This window comes from Clarias gariepinus, chromosome 6 (genome assembly GCF_024256425.1).
Source record: "Clarias gariepinus isolate MV-2021 ecotype Netherlands chromosome 6, CGAR_prim_01v2, whole genome shotgun sequence".
Taxonomy (NCBI): domain Eukaryota; kingdom Metazoa; phylum Chordata; class Actinopteri; order Siluriformes; family Clariidae; genus Clarias; species Clarias gariepinus.
In genome coordinates this window covers 27,640,713-27,656,781 of record NC_071105.1, presented here as the reverse complement: position 1 = coordinate 27,656,781, position 16,069 = coordinate 27,640,713, and positions in this window count along the sequence as shown.

Genomic DNA, 16,069 nt, shown 5'->3' with positions numbered 1-16,069 from the left:
TAACTTACTTCTAAAACAAAAGGTAATGAAGAAGTTGTAGACTCATGCATGATTTGAGAATTGCTACTACCACGTACTTCCAGTGAAATAGGACAGCTAGTGTGTTGTTAAAAAGTGAATTTTACTGCAAAAGAGAAACGGAAAACGGAAAAATAAAACTGTTGTCCATGAAACAATGTATATTTTTTTAGATCATCATTGTCATTGTCAAAAAATTGTAGTTAACTTTAAAACATTTAATGTTTTTTTAATTACCATGTTTGGTCACAACCACTTCTTATGTTATTATTTAAGGTTACTTAAATATAATTGCCAATATTTTTTGGATAAACAGCCTTCTCCATTTGAGTGTCAGCCAAATGCCACATTGAGCAATTTTTGTAAAGACCTATGTCTTATTAAAATTTGGAGACAAATCAAAATCTGCACATGGATAAAAGCTAACGCTACACAAATGCCTAGAATTTATCTTTGGAAAGAAGCAGAACTGGCTCTTATTCAAGAATTACATTTACAGAACATTATAATAAGTCTAAAGCCACAGAGATAAACAAATAACCATTCAATCCAGATGGGATGATATCTATTTATATAAAAGTACAATGGACATTTTAGGTATAGGGAAAAATTTATTTATAAAAATTGCATTCAAACAATGATGGTAAACAATATAGAATACACATATTCAAAAGCAATATTTATAGAAATGTTTAATTTTATTACAATTAGCTCATATTTCTCTGGTAAAGCTTTAAAAAAATTAACAGCATATTCCAAAGATAAACACTAACTTTAAATAAACCTGTGATAGAGAAACCTGATCTTGCAGATGATTTGACAGGTTACAATTTCAAATACTTTTGGGAAGACCTAAGACTCTTACCATATGAAATCTTCATAGACATTTGAAGAACATTTTTGAAACCTTCATCCCAACAAAGAACTATTATTTCCCAAACCTTTTAAAAGATCCTAAGCTTCCTCATAATAAAAGATTCATAACCAACCAAAATTCATATTACAAATTACTTACCTACATTTTCAAAACTGGACATCAAAAACATTGAAGATTTATTTTTTAAATTGTAATTTGACTTCCTCAAAAGTGGATCAATCCATAACAACAAAATCTATTTGTTTATGAATATTATAGAATATGCCCAATCCATCAAATATATAAGATATCTTATTAAGGATGAGGATGAGGAGTATGGTATCCCTCGATGATGCCCCACATAACAATATTTGTTTAGTTGCAGAAATTTTGCCCATTTATTTAAAGAACTGTAAAAAACACCAGGGACATGATGTAAGCAACAAACTGATAGTTCTAGCCTAGATTTTTTCCCACGCATGTTTTAATTTATTTCCATAAATTCTGTAGAAGGGAAAATTGGAAAATTCTCCCCTGCACCAGGCATATTGCTATATCTAAGAAAGTATGAACTGATTTCTATACATGATTGCCCCCTAAAGGATGTTTCTGCCATTCCAATAAAATGCAAAGTAAAATATTTAGGTACACAGTGGCTTTGTGGTTTTATTTATAACTTAGAAATATAATTTATGTCTATTAATAATTATAAAATTTAGAAATCATGGAGGGATGCACAATTTTCACCATATCAGAATCTAAAAAGAAAAATCCAGAAATCACATTTTTAAACAATTCATTTGTGAATTATTGTGTCAAATAAGTATTTGATCACTTGCTTATCAGCCAGATTTCTGCACAGATTTTACCCACAAAGACCTGTTATGTGGCTTTTAAATAGCCCAGCTACACTCTGCTCATGATTCTAAATTAGTAGCACCTGTTTGAGGTTGTTAGCTGTCATTTAAAGACACCTGTGAAGGTCTACAATTTTGTCTCGTGTCTTTTGACAGCTCTTTTGATGTTGCTAGTTAGACTTTGGCTGATTGTGGGGTGCACAGGTGTCTTTATGGAAAGGGCTACAGGGCAATTGCCAAGCAGCTTGGTGAAAGAAGAACAACTGTTGGAGCAATTGTCAGAAAATGGAAGAGGCTAATGGTGACTGTCAATGTCCCTCAGACTGGGGCCCCACGGAAGATCGCGCCTCGTGGGGTATCAATGATGCTAAGAATGGTGAAGAATCAGCCTAGAACTACACAAACCCAGAGGAGCTGATCAATGCCGTGAAGAGAGCTGGGACCATCGTTTCCAAGGATACTATCAGTAATACACTAAGACGTCATGGTTTAAAATCTTGCATCGCACAGAACGTTTTCCCTGCTTAAGTCCAGGCCCGTCTGAAGTTTGCCAGGGACCATATGGATGATCCAGAGGAGTTATGGGAGAAAGTCCTGTGGTCAGATGAGACCAAAGTCGAACTTTTTGACCGTGTTTGGAGGAAGAAGAATGATGAGTATCATCCCAATAATACCATATCTACAGTGAAGCATGGGGCTGGAAGCATCATGCTCTGGGGGTGTTTTTCTGCACAGGGGACAGGATGACTGCATGCTATTAAGGAGAGGATGAACGGGGCCATGTATTTAGCCCTAATGAGCAAAAACCTCCTTCCCTCAGTCAGAGCATTAAAGGTGGGTCGTGGCTGGGTTTTCCAACATGACAATGACCCAAAGCACACAGCCAGGAAAACCAAGGAGTGGCTCCGTAAGAAGCATATTAAGGTTCCGCAGTGGCCTAGCCAGTCTCTAGACCTAAATTCAGTAAAAAATCTTTGGAGGGAGCTAAAACTCTGTGTTGCTCAGCGACAGCCCTGAAACCTGACAGATCTAGAGAAGATCTGTATTGAGGAGTGGGACAAAATCATACAATGTGATTTCCGGATTTTTCTTTTTAGATTTTGTCTCTCACAGTGGAAATGCACTTATGCTAAAAATTTTAGACCCCTCCATGATTTCTTATACTTATTGACCTCACTATATATATATATATATATATATATATATGTTTTCTATATACTGGCTGGGGCTCTGGTTCCCTCAGGGTGTGGCTTAACAGTGCCTCTGGGGGTGTGCTTTGGTACATCTTTAAATGTTTTAAAGATTGATGTCAGGGGATCCTTTAGATGCTGTGGGTGGTGTGGTGGGTCCTTATCGGACTTGTTTGTTGGGCATATCCCACACATACATGGTCAGGTTGGGATCTGGGGAGTTTAAAGAGCGCTCCATGCAGAACACGCTGTGGTGTACTGGTATTCTGGTGCATTTCATGGCACTCATTGACTTTTTGCTGCACTGGGATCTCTGTGGGAAATTTTGAATGGTCCACATAGGCATGGATGAGCCTTGGGTATTAATGATCCTTTCACTGTTGTTATGGTGTATAGTTAATATAATAACTAGTAAGTTATATAGTTATACAGTATATGTAGTTATAGTTAAGGTAATTAATGTTGTTCAGTTCACCTGGCAGTGGTGTTGATGTAATAGGTGATCAGTGTATAGTTCACTTACTCACTCCCTCACTCACTCATCGTCTATCCCACTTAATCCCACAGGTAGGGGGGCCTGGAGCATATCCCAGGAAACAGGGCTAGAGGCAGACTACACCCTGGACAGTGTGCCAATCCAGTGTATAGTTAATCAATAATATTAAATTTACCTGCTGGTGGTGTTAGTTTTGTGGCTGCTCTATGTAAATGCCTCATGCATATCTACCTTTCCCTGAGAAACTAAGTAAACTCGACACCAAACTAGCTATATACTCCTAACCATGATGTTAATATTTGAGGAGCTAAATGAGCCGGGAAAAGGCAGAATGGATGGCATTATTAAATGACCTTTCATGGAGTAAGACATCTCTTGAATTGATGATTGAATTGTCTATGCTATTACTTCCTTAACTCAGTGGACTAACCTGTCCTTAGAAAACCGAGACTCCATATGGTGCTCCCTTTAGCCCCATAACACTGACAGGTAACAAATTAACAGAGAGCAATATGAACGCAGATGCACTTGCTCCACAGAGAAAATACCTACGATAACATATTTCTCATTGGAGTTGCCTCTTGACAGTTGACAGTTATTATCCACAGGGCATGAGAGCTCACTGAATAGGGTGATAAGCAAGACCATGATGTAAATAATGTCCTATGGGTCACCAGCGCTCTCTCTAAAACCACCATAACAACAACTGAAGCATCTTTTGAAGCATTTTTGGAAGCATCATCCGCAGTACAGTACACAGAAGCAAAACCACTCATAAAGCAGGTCACACTTTAGATTTAATAATATTATTTAGATTAAGTATTAGAAATGTATTCACAATTCCATTATCTGAAGTTATCTCAAATCACTATCTTGTCTCAATTCAAGTGTGTCACAGTAATAATGTACGCACAGCGCCGTATACCGTAAACGTACATTCACATCAACTACCAAACAGAGTTTTATCAGTAATCTCCCAGAGTTCCCAACTTTGATTAGATCACCGTCTAACCCCACAGAACTCGATCAGGCGACTACATATTTACAGTCGACATTTCGCTATACCTTAGATAATGTTGCTCTAGTTAAAAGAAAAATTATTAGAGATAAGAAACTTTGTTGAACAATGTAAGTGATGCAGATGTTAATCTAGCCATGTCAGATCAGAACCTAGAATACTTTACTTCCCTTGAAGAGAATTAACTAATTTCACTCATCTCTTCTGCAAATTCATCAACCTGTATATTAGATCCTGTACCGACACATTTTCTTAAACAGATAGTACCAGCAATAACAGAACCCCTGTTGAGAATAATTAATTCTTCACTTAGCATTGGTTATGTTCCAAAATCTTTTAAATTAGCAGTTATCAAACCAATAATTAAGAAACCTGACCTCGACCCCTGTCAGCTGTCCAATTACAGGCCAAAATCAAACCTCCCCCTTTATCTCTAAGATTCTGGAAAAGATAGTAGCGGAGCAGCTATGCTTATATCTACATAGAAATGGCATACATGAACTGTATCAGTCAGAATTTAGGCCTCATCACAGCACAGAGACAGCACTCAAAATAGTAAATGACCTCCTATTGGCCTCTGATCAGGGTTGTGTAACTATGCTTGTATTACTCGACCTCAGTGCAGCTTTTGACACCATTGATCATAGTATTCTTTTTCATAGATTAGAAAATGTAGTAGGAATTAAGGGAACAGCCCTATCCTGGATCAGATCCTACTTGACCGATCATTATCAGTATGTAGACTTAAATGGTGATTATTCTGCATGTTCTCTAGTGGAGTTTGGCGTTCCACAGGGTTCAGTTTTAGGTCCACTGCTTTTTTCCCTTTACATGCTTCCTCTGGGCAACATAATCCGTAAGCATGGTATTAGTTTTCATTGTTATTCTGACGACACCCAGTTATATGTCTCAGCAAAACCTGATAAGAAAAAACAGCTTACTAAAACTGAGCAATGTGTGCAGGTCATAAGAAATTGGATGCTAATTACCTTCCTTCTGCTTAATCCGGATAAGAAGTTCTAGTCATAGGACCACATACAGCTAGGAGTAAAATTTTAGATCACACCGTAACTTTAGATGGCCTTTCTGTTCCATCAAGTGCAACAGTGAAAGACCTTGGTGTGATTATAGATTCCAGCCTTTCATTTAAAGCTCATGTAGATAATAGTACCAGGATAGCATTTTTTCACCTCAGAAATATTGCCAAGATAAGAAATATATTGTTGCTAAATGATGCAGAAAAATTAGTTCATGCTTTTATCACCTCTAGGTTGGACTATTGTAATGCCTTACTGTCTGGTTGTTCAGCTAGATGCATAAATAAGCTTCAGCTAGTCCAGAATGCAGCAGCGAGAGTCCTCACTAGAACCAGAAGATATGAGCACATCACCCCTATCTTATCTTCACTGCATTGGCTCCCTGTGAAATTTCGCATTGATTTTAAAATACTACTCTTGACATATAAAGCATTAAATAGTTTCACGCCGCAGTACCTGAGCGAACTGCTAGTGTCTTACAAACCGCCACGCCTACTTCGATTAAAGGATGCAGGCTGCCTGTCAGTACCGCGTATTATGAAAAATACAGCTGGGGGCAGAGCTTTTTCTTACAAAGCCCCAAAATTATGGAATAGTCTTCCAAATAGTGTTCGGGACTTAAACACAGTCTCAGTGTTTAAGTCTAGGCTAAAAACCTATTTATTTAATCAAGCATTTTTATAAATATATTTGCCTTAGGTAAAGGAGCAGATCTGGGGGACTCATGGACGTAGAGTATTATGGTAAACTGGTATGTTTAGATGCTGTCTTCCCCACTCCCATTGATCACTTAGGTTTGCTGACGGTGAGGTGATTGGTTGCTTTACATCTCAGGAAGCCCTCATGTTTGTGTTTCCTTTTGGCTCTCCCTTTTAGTTATGCTGTCATAGTCCTGCCGAAGTCTCTGCTTGCACTCTACAGTAAATATACATTCACATTATACATTGTGTGACTGTGACCATACCTAACTGCCATCTCTCCTCTTCTTCTCTTTCCCCCCTCTTTCTCTTTCTTCTCTCCTCCTGTCTCCCCCTTTCACTGTTTCTCTCTCTGTTAAGCTACACATGTCGTTCCTGAGTTGCCAGTGATCCAGACCCCCTCTTTCCCCCGGACCTGTCTTACCCATCCTGGTGCCCCGCTTCTGGTTGAAGATCTCACATGTTCACAACTGAGCCAATGTTTTTTCTCTCTCTTGAGCTGCCGAATTGTGGGTAATCGTCTCCCCTGCTGGGAAGCACCCCCTCTCTGCTTCACACACACACACACACACACACACACACACACACAGCGCCTGTGTGCATAAACGGAAACACTTATCTGTTGGGATTTATTTTTAAAAAACCTAAAGATTAGGTTAATTTGGTTTATTTTTTACCCTATATTTTGTATTAATCATTTTTATGTATTAATTTTTTTTTGGCTGTGGAACGAATAATTTGAGTTTCCATTATTTCTTATGGGAAAATTAAATATGGTTTACGAGTGTTTTGGAATACGAGCTCGTTTCCGAAACGAATTATGATAATAATCCAAGGTTCCACTGTACATACATGTGCATTTATTTGAAACCTCAATACTGTGCAGTTTGCAAGGTCAGCTGATCAGCTTCTTTTCCTATAAAAAAAATCACGTAAATCAACACAATTTTCAATATTTTTACAGTTGTTTTAAGTTTAATATTATTAACATATTGCTGAAAGCATGTAGCATGCATACAAGTCATGAATAATTTTGTATAACATTATGAAATATCTGTTTGCTTGTCTTATAAAGTTATCCACTAGGATGTTTACTGATCTTTCATGAAATTTTACATTGAGCAAGTAGCTTATTAGTAGCTTATTTTGAAGTAGATTGGTAAATTTGCCACATACTGTACGTAACTGTTCATAACATCGCTTCGACTCACCATTTTGATTTCAGTGCAAGTTAAACTTATCCAGGTAGATATCCAAATGTCAATTTAAGACACGCCCACAGTTTGACCCAAGCACAGTTTCCTGTGAAAACAAGCAGTTTATAATCTGATACATAACGTCACTTCTACTTAACATTTTATTTTATTTATTGTGCAGGTTTAACTTTAGGCCAACACCAAAGGACTGGAAAAGTTTCATTAAATTCTGTCTAGCCAGTTTTGCCTGTTGCTGTAACAAAATCTGTCTGGACATACATACAAACATACATAAATACATACATATAAATATACAGAAATACATGCACACATATATACATACTGACAGACAGACACAAAATTTTGGGCGTGTTTCGGGTTCTCCAATGTATTAAATGTAACAATATTGAAAGAGCAATTTCTGACCAATGTAGGGACAAAACTTTATTTTATTCATATAGATAACCTCCTAATCCAGTGCTTCTTGTCTAATCAGAAATCAATTAATTGTTGACTAACGGATTTTCCTATTGTAACATTGTCAAAATAGGCTGAATACAATATGTACAGGGATGAAAATTCAACATTTGTTGTCTGATTGAGGTAGGATGTATTAATTCAGTAGAAGTTTATAGAAAGGCACCTTTTCCCACAAATGTGTCAGGTTTTACCAAATATTTTTATATTACGTTTAAAATTGATTCAAAACATGTTTAAATCAGCAGGTTTACGTTTTGCCCTGTTTAATACTAGGTTATTTTCCACCATGCATGACTGTGCATGAATTATGTCAACATTCTTCAAGTTAAGATCAACAAATGATTATTATAACTCCTTATTAGCTTACTATTATACATGTTCCAAATTATTATGCACATGATATTCTTTTTATTTTAATGCTTTAAAAGATTTTACTTTATTATTATGTAGATGTTACACAAGCTAAAATATGGATACTGAATCCATATGAATGACTTTTTAACATTCTGTAAAGTTTCAAAATTTCAAAGACCAATAAATGAATTGCTTGGTCTGTTATGTTTCATGTTTTTTTTTTTTTTTTTTTTTTTGTAAAAAATTAATTTACTTTCCAAATAGTTATGCATAATTCAATAATGTAATATAAACTCTGAGTGGGTGATAATAAATGCAAATAAAAAAAAAATGTTGTTTGCTGCATGAACAAATAATGTACTGTATGTATATACACTAAATACACCCCCCCCCCTTTTTTTCCCCTTTTTGCTGCATAGGATATTGTCCTGCACTGTATTTCTTTTTTGGAAACAAGTATTCCTTTTTACCATGGCAGAAAATGATCATTTATGAACTCCACATCTCTTGCCGAAGTCATTATGATACCCCTAGGGAGCTCCTATCCCAGTCCTGGCCAACTTCAGAGAGGTTACTAGACCAGGGCAGACTTCTCGGCACCAGTGGGCCTTAAAGCCCCTTCTAAAATGTGGTTATTTGAACACAGATAACTATCCAGTCTTCTTCAACATGACCTCTTTTGACTACAAATCTCTACCAATCCCCTCTTGACTGAGGAAGTTATAAATCTTAGGACATCTTCAAACAGAAAAGAAGCCCCCTGCTGAGAAACTCACAGAAGACTCAACATAGACACTAGTGTTACTGAGAAAATTAAAATCTGAAATATTTTATAAAATATCCAAAACATTATCTTTTTTTGTGTTAGAAATACCCCTGATCAAATGCCTACAAGCAAAACTATGGAGAACTGCAATTCCCAACGCCCCCACTCCTGATCTCCAAAATACTGATGAGCCTCACCATCAGTGGTGATTGCCCCAGTCCATTATTTTCCACTAAAGGAGAAGGCCATTAAAGGAGTTCCTGTGAGGTGTAAACTTAAGTTTTTGTATTGGTTATAATGTTTCTTAATGCTTCTTCATGATCTTGATCTAATTTGCTGCCACAAAATTGCACAACCAGAAACACAGCTGCAGGCTGATTTGTACATTATGAGATAAAACTGTGGGATGTGGGTTATAACGTTTTGAATAATCACAAAATTTACACAGGGAACAATTTTGTATAGATATTTAGCTGTTTCTGCTTTTTAACACTCTAGTGACTCACAGAAAGAATGTAAAAAAAAATCCCTACCAGTTTGGAATACTTCTTGAGCTATTTGATCAACCTCTTTTTTGTTGTTGTTGTTTTTTTCTCAAAACTGAAGCAATTGAGTTCTCTCATTTTGCTGTCAAAACAGGTGTTTGGAGTGTTTTGTTAATTCATTAAAAATATAGACTGAAATATCCTATTTACATAAGTAAAGTTGTTATGACAACTTCTGGCAAGTCCTACTCCTATCAGTGGTCCTTCAGATGCTTCTACAAATTAAGTGGAGTCCACCATTGCCTAACTCTAATAAATTGCACTTTCACTGGACAAGGCAAGCACCCATCTATATATCTCACAGTAGATGGTACACAGTAGGTCGAGTGAAAGCAAGGCTATGATATCAATAGAATTATCTGCAGAACTGCAAAACAGGATGGTGTCAAGACACAGACCTGGGGAAGAATAAAAAAAAATGTCTGCAGCTTTGAAGTGCCCCAAAGCCTTCATCATTATTAATTAGAATTTATTGGGCACAGCCAAAAATCTTCTCTGATCTGCTAGTCAAACTGAGCAATCGGACCTTGGTCAGCCAGGTAATCAAAAACCCAAGTGTCTACCCACTATAAATGAGATCTGGAGTTCCTTAGTGGAAGAAAGGGGCTCTGAAGGACTTCCAGATCATGAGAAGCAAAATCCTCTAATCTGACACAAAGATTGAAATATTTTGACACAATTCCCCATGCTGTGTGTGGAAGAAATCAGGCACTACACATTACCCTACATATCATTCCTATAATCAAACACAGTGGTGGCAGGATCATACTGTGGTATTGTTTTGTTTTTGCTACTGGGACTGGGAGAAGTCAGAATAAAGATTAAATGTATTCAGAAAAATATAGTAGAGATCACAAGGAAGTCACAGTGTCTTCAGAGCAGGAAAAATGCAGAAGTGGATTCAGACTCTGTGAAATTCCAGACCTGAACCCAATAGAGAATATCTAGTGAACTGAAAATTGCTGTGCACTGATGCTGCCCATTCATACCTTTTGAGCTTGAACTATTCTGCCAAAAAGAATCGTAAACACAAAAAAAGTGTACCAAGCTTTTCACGCCAAAGGTTCTTTAAGTACTAATTGAAGGATCTGAATACTTATGTATAATAGTATATTTGAGCCTTTATTTACATTTTTTTATGTTTTTAATAAAACACCTGGGGCCTCATGTATAAAACTTTGCGTAGATTTCATCCTTAAAATGGTGGGCTCTCTGCGGGCATTTTAAATAAAAGAAAGATGGTAGAATGGGAGCAAGTATAACAGAAGCAGTCAATGCTGTTACATCGGTGCCTCGCACAGTCCAAGAGACCAAAAAAAAAATGGTCAGACTTAAAAGTAGTCGTTAAAAAAAAGAATATGTGCACACAGGCGCAGTGTTGTAACAACTGGTGGTGGTCAAGGAATCACTGACCTCTCAGCCTTTGATGTAAGGGTGGGCGCGATTATAGGGGAAACAGGATTAAGTGGAGTTCTTCCAGAATTCCAAAGTGATACGGATGTGATTTGCGGTGACGATGGTAAGTAATTGATTTATCTACACATTATATAAGTTTTTGTCTGTTTAAAATTCTGCTTTTTTATTGTGGATAATTTAAATCAACCAATTCAAATTCCGCGGAAGTGGAAAGTCCTAAAATATCCAAGTGACAAATCTAGCAATAGATGCAGCTGTCCTTAAGATACGTTTATTAAAACAGTCAATTTTCCTGTTTATTCATATGCAAATAAAAAATAACTTAAAAAGACAACACCACTTGTATTTGAACACACAGCGCGGTTTCTCCGCGAGGGTCTTTCCAATACTGGCCGTAATTCAGAACAAAAGTCCAAGAGAATGGCTCTTGGAAATCGAAATCGGCTCATAAGCCAACTGGAAAGTTGATTAAAAAGAAAAAGCTTTAAAATGTAAGTAAGGCTGGAGCATTAAGGAGCCACTCACAGAAGTCTTCAGGAAATGGGCTACAACTGTGTCATTCCATCTATTAAGCCATTCCTGAACCAGAGATAGTGTCAGAATTGTCTTCCTTGGGATAAGGAGAAAAAGAACTGGTCAATTGTTCACAGTCTTCTTGTCAGATGTTAGTAAATGTTGCATTTCATATGGAAATCAAGGTCCTGGTGTCTGGAGGAAGAGAGGATAGGCAAGTTGCTTGAAATCCAGCTTGAAGTTTTCACAGTTGGAATGATTTGAGGTGCCATGTCATCTGCTGGTGCTTGTCCACTTTGTTTTATCAAGTCCAACATCATCACAGCCGTGCGCCAGGTGATTTTGGAGCACTTTATGCTCCTGACAAGCATGATGTAGATGCTGATTAAAAAGCAGGACTTAGCAAATGTCCACAGTGCCAACATTATGACATTCCTGTGCTTGATTTACCAGCCAACTCATTTGATCTGAAACCCCTACAAAATCTATGGGGTGCTGTCATATGAGAAACACTTAATCCAATAACAATAGCAAAAGGATGCTACCAGAACAACTTTAGGGCAGCCTTTTTAGAATAATAAAAAAAAAACAATACTGAAAGAAGCCACTCAGAGAGCTCATAACTTCAAGAGCTCAAAATGTCTTAGCTAAAGATTGAGTTAGGACCAATCCAAGCAACACTAAACATGGACAAGACAAAAACGCATCTCAGTGAGGGAGCAGGGCTGATCCAATTGCTATGTATGACATATTCTTTTGAAGAGTCGACCAAATTATTAGTAAATGTAAAGGGGAAAAGGAAAAATTACTTTCTGCTTTTACTTCTTTTGTCACTCTCTCCGTCACCATGCACGCAGGCAGGTTTATTATCAGAGACTCATTTTTTCCTCTAAATGTTATCCTTAGATTTTGTTTACACAGTGCTAACACTGCCACCATTAAAACTCAGGTTTTGTCATAAGCCTGGAACAATAAATTTATTATTTTTATTGTTCATTTACTATATTTATTAGATCCTTCCAGCAGGGAACAAAGAGTAAAGTTCTCCCCCACTGTCTGCGGTCACTGTGCTCCTCTGTCCCATTTATCAGTCTAGTGCTAATTAACTACATGTACATCATGTTATTTATTTTTTTGTATGTGTGTGTGTTATTGGGTGCCAGTTTCAGTGCGGGTGAATGACTGGCATGTTAGAGCAGGCCAGGTGGTTTGAGTTAGATCTCTTTTCGGGTAGGAGTGGGTGTGGATGTGAAAAATGCATGACTCATGCATAACTACAAAGTGATGATATAATAGTTATGATATAAGCCTTTACCTTAAAATACTATTTAGCTATAACTACAGTATCTATACTATAGCCTATTTAGCCTATTTTACCATAATCACATACATATATAATTATGTGCTTTAATGTCTTTCGCCTTAGTTTTTCTGCCATTTTCTCCTCTGCTTAAGAAAATCCTTAGCTAAATCCTCCTTACTATACCTGACTATTTTTGTATTTAGGATCACTTTTAAGCGTCAAGATGTTTTTGAATAAACATTATCATTACTAGGAGCTACTCACTGATTTCAAGGAGAATTCTTGGGAAACGCCTACAAGCTGATCGCCCCCATGCCATGCCCCATTGGCATACAGTAATTCATGGTAAAGCAGCCCCGGCCAAGGGCCTTTTCAGAAGTTGGTTAATTCTGAGATTTTAGATTTTTTGATTGATGTAATCAATCAAGCTGTAATCATAAAAATAATTTTAAAAAAGGCTTGAAATATTTAACTTTATTTGTAATGAGTAAAGAACAGGGAATAGAGTGTCTATTTTTTTAAAATTATGAATGTTTTAATGTTTTTTTGAGATGTATTAGTATATAGATAAATCTAGGTTAAAATCACAATAAGAAAGAAGGTAAAGTATACCTTTTATATATATATATATATGTATGTATATATACACACACACACACTATATATATATATATATATATATATATATATACAGTAGTGCAGTCAGGTGGTAATCTGAGAACTGCACATTAACATGCATTAACAAGGTAAAATGTTGCAAAACAATAAGAATATACTGCCTCTAGGTTCCTACTATATATATGCTTCAGTTAGCACCATTCAGTGTCAGAACCTATACAGGATGGCTAATCAGTGTTACATTCTATATTCAGTTTAAATCAAAAGGTTTAGTGGGTAGCAGTCTCTCCTTGCATCTTCAGGCTCTGGGATCAATTCCCGCCTTGGGTCTGCGTGCATGGAGTTTGCATGCTCTCACCGTACTTAGTGGGTTTCCTCCCTCAGTCCAAAGACATGCAAATAAGGCTTATTGGAGCTCCCAAGTTGCCCATGGTGTGTGTACGTGTGTGTGCCCTGCGATGGATTGGCACCCCGTCCAGGATGTACCCTGACTTGTACCCAAACTCTTCTGGAATCCTGCATACAGGATAAAGCAGTATAGATGATGAGTAAATTAGTGAGTGAGTGAGGTTAGCTGTGATTATTACATTTCATTTGATCTTATATGTATGCTTTCATCACAAACTCTCACCAGGTCAAACAAAACATTGCATTCTTCTTCTTGTCAAAGCAGACCCAAGACAACTTTGGCCCATTTTGTGTTCATAGCCCTGTAGCACTGTTTTTCATCATCTATTTACTTTTTTTAGGTGGTTGCAGAAACATATTAAGTCATAGATGCATATTCGCAGTTCTATGAGCTCAGGGCTGCAACACAGTAAGAAATACAGTCTCTTATTGGTTGACAGGAACAGCCCTCTGAACTGACAAGGTAGGCTCAGTGCCTTTAATTTGGATGACAGACTCAACATAAAGCATGGACTAGTATAAGCCAACAACAATAACTGTTTTTTAAAATGGAAAAATAGATAAGGACATCACATTTTTACTTGCCTTATCAGACAAATGCATAAGGCATTCCACCTGCCAGAACTCAGATTTTATTTGCCCCAGGCAAACGATAATGTTGAGCACTGAGTGAGCATGGGTTGCTATGACTGATTTGACCAGAGGGCACAGGGAACACCTGGTGTGAAGTCATGCATTCTAACGAGCTCCTTGGCCAGCAGGTTCCTGCTAGGACAAATGCAATTGCAAAGATATGTTTTTGCTACTTACCCTCAATATGCTAAGCTTAAATTTTAGATGGGGATTTAAAGTAGACAGAACACCTGAGGGGATATTGAAATTTTAACAATTCATGTCAATCCAGCTTTAACAATCCATATTAGTGTGTGTTGTGTGCCTATGTACAGTTGTGGTGGCCCTTGGGTTTGTTTACTTCCATATATATACTTTTATATACAGACAAATATATAATGTACAAATGACACAAAAAGCTTTTGCAAGTGTACAGTACATGTAGAAAATTCTGATCTTACCTGCATTTAAAGCCTTCGGGATGAATTTGAATGATGGTTGCACACCAGGACTTCTTGTCAGGCCTCAGTGCTTGACCTCAATACTGCTCCTGTGGCTGAATTATCACAAATCCCCACAGCCATGCTCAAATATACTCTTCCCAGAAGAGTGCAGGTTATTATGATAGGAATTATTCATATTTTGATAGAATCTCTAGAGTAATAATTAGTAATTAAGTTTCTGAAAAACAAAATATTTAGAAAATTCAAATATCACACACTGAAGCTGGTTTAAAAGGAATTAATATTTTATTCTTTTTGGTAAGTTTAAATATAGAATGGTATAGGATTGGTATGGTTCTGGTTTTTCATCAAATTGGCTTTTGGCATATAAGCCATGTGTTGAGCCCTGCTATATAAACATTCCAAATAAGGCAGAAACTGCCATATCATTTTTTTTATGTTAACTTACATTAGCTCTGCAGTGTTATTGCTTTGCCTATAATGATCTATAAGCACTCTCTTCTTTTGGCAGGTAGCTCTGTGTATGTTTAGAACTTTATCTGTGTGTAAGAACTAAGCAGTCATTTTAAGTCCAGGGTATAACTGCATCCAGACCTTTTATTTTTTTGGGTTTAGGCCAACAACTGCACAACTTTCCTGGGTGACTGTTGCTTCAGCAGCACATTAAGGAAGATTAGGGAAGCTCTTGGAAGCTCTCAGAAGCAAGAAGCGGGCTGGTGACTGCAGGCAAGAGTGACATATCTCATTTGTAATAGTGCCTCCTGGTGAATTGCTTGGGTAGGCACTTGATTAAAAAGAGTGTGTTAGGAGTTCTGAAACACTATTTGACAGTAAAGTACCTTAAATGTCATTGGGGTTAAAGGTAAAGACCCAATGAATCATGCAAAAGACAAAAAATACTATATAAAACTTCTGGGCTGAGTACCAAAGAGTACAAATTAGGAATTTCTGACATCTGCTAAGACCTGCTAGATTATAGACAGGTTTCTTTGCATGTGCTCTATTTCCCTTTTAAACAAACCTCGCTTTTTAGAGACTTTCAAACCAGCCACTGTAAGTTACAGCCATTGCAGTGTCCTGTGCTTCTGATTTTGATGCACTTTATGAAAGTGAATGTTCTTATTTTTATGAAGTTACAGAGAAGTGTTGGTTTTACAGATATAGCTCTATAGGGTACAAAACACAGAAGCTTTATAACTTCATAGTAAATAGACCACAAATGCT